This window comes from Chinchilla lanigera, unplaced genomic scaffold (assembly GCF_000276665.1).
Source record: "Chinchilla lanigera isolate Chin_1 unplaced genomic scaffold, ChiLan1.0 scaffold00092, whole genome shotgun sequence".
Lineage (NCBI taxonomy): Eukaryota > Metazoa > Chordata > Mammalia > Rodentia > Chinchillidae > Chinchilla > Chinchilla lanigera.
Window position 1 is genome coordinate 1,656,407 of NW_004955493.1, and position 1,880 is coordinate 1,658,286.

Consider the following 1,880-nt stretch of genomic DNA (forward strand, 5'->3'; position numbering starts at 1 on the left):
TGGATGGATGGGTGGATGGATGGATGGATGGGTAGATGGATGGGTGGGTGGATGGATGGGTGGATGGATGGGTGGATGAGACAACAAGTAGTACAACTCAGTTCTAAGTCAGCTCAGCTCCTAGCTGCCAACCGGAACAGGGTGAATTCTCCCTGGAGACAGATGCCATCAACCAGAACGCTTACAGCTTTGTTCCCATTGCCTAGCATTACATCAGGACAGCACGCCAAGAAGTAGAACAAAAGAAAAGACAGATAGCAGAGGGATGCATCTGTGACTCGGTACTAGAGTTACTACCGGCTTTAAAATAGGAACATGTTTAAGAAAATAGGCCAGCAGGTGGGGAACTGTACCAACCTGGACTGTATAAAGAGCCCATGGGAATTCTAGAACTGAGAAGCAGAACACCAAAATTAAGAACACAACAAATGGACACCTTAGTCACTCCCACAACTGGACCCAACACCCAGCACCCATAACTTAAAGGAGAGCTTTATTTCAGCTCATGCTTTTTAGCAGATTCAGTCGGCAGTCGGCTGGCTCTAAGGCAGGGAGGGCGTGGCGGAAGGGTCTGAGGGAAGAAAGGTGCTCACACCACAGCGGTCAAGAAGTGGAGAGCAGGAAAGCGCGAGGGACAGGAACACGGCCTTCCGGGCCACGCCCCAGGGACCACCTCCACCCACGCCCTGCTTCTTACAGCGGTCAGCCACCGACATCATCAGTGACCAGTCCACTGATGAATGGAGCACCCCATGGCCCCAGCACCCTCCCAAAGACCCTTCTCTTAAAATATGAGCCTTTTAGGAGACAGTCTAGACCTAAACCCTAACAACAGGCTTACCAGAAAACCTCACACCGCTGAGGCGGACAGAGTTCATGAATAAAAACAGAATTCCCAATGCAGCTGGAATTTCAGATAAAGCTAGTCTACCCGATCCCTATCCCTATTCTATTCTCCAGCGTGTGTGTGCCCTGTTATGGTTTGGACATCTGCGCCCGAAGGCTCCTGTGCTGAAGCACATAGCGCTGCTGGAAGGGGCGGGACCCAGGGGAAGGAAATTGCCTCACCGGGGCTGTGCTCTTGAGGGGACCTTTGCTATGCCTCTGCTTGCTCCCTGGCTGCCAACACGGGCAGCCTGTCCCACCGTGTGCTCCCACCAGGATAAAGAGCTGCCACAGGCCCAAAAGCAACGAGCCAAGTGACCACTGTCTAAAACTTTTAACACTGAGCCAAAGTCAACCTTTCCTCTTTGTAAATTGGTTCCCCGAGGTATCTGTTATAATAAGAGAAAGCTGACCATACATATGCATTCAAAATTTTGAATGCATGCTTATTCTGAAAAAGTACTCACAATCAGAAATACGAATTTAATAGGATGCCTTCATTTCACTGGGCAAGAATCACAGAATCAGAGTCTTAGAAAAGGCTAGAAAAGTGGATTAGAAGCAACATTTAAGGAAACAGTAGTTGTGTGGTTTCCAAGTCTGACTCACGAAGTAGAGGATTAAAATAAAATATCAGCACACCGAGGTCCACCAGGACGCAACTGAGAAACAAACACAAGCAACCTCAAAGCCATCAGGAAAAAAAACCTCAGACATCTTCAAAGGCTCAGCACAAACTTATAACTGATTCATCAACATAAATAATGAAACACAGAAGCTCATGGGATGAAAATTAAAGAAAGTAATTTCCAACCTAGAGTTCTATTTTCAGTGAAAATACCTTTCAAAAGTGAAGTCTAAATAAAGACATTTCCTCATGACAGGGATTAACAGTGGTTGTTTGAAACCCTGGATCATTTTTTAATGTCCTTGCTTTGTTTTGTTTGTATTTTGCTACTGTCCTTTTTTTTTTTTTTACTATTTTCTTTAAAATT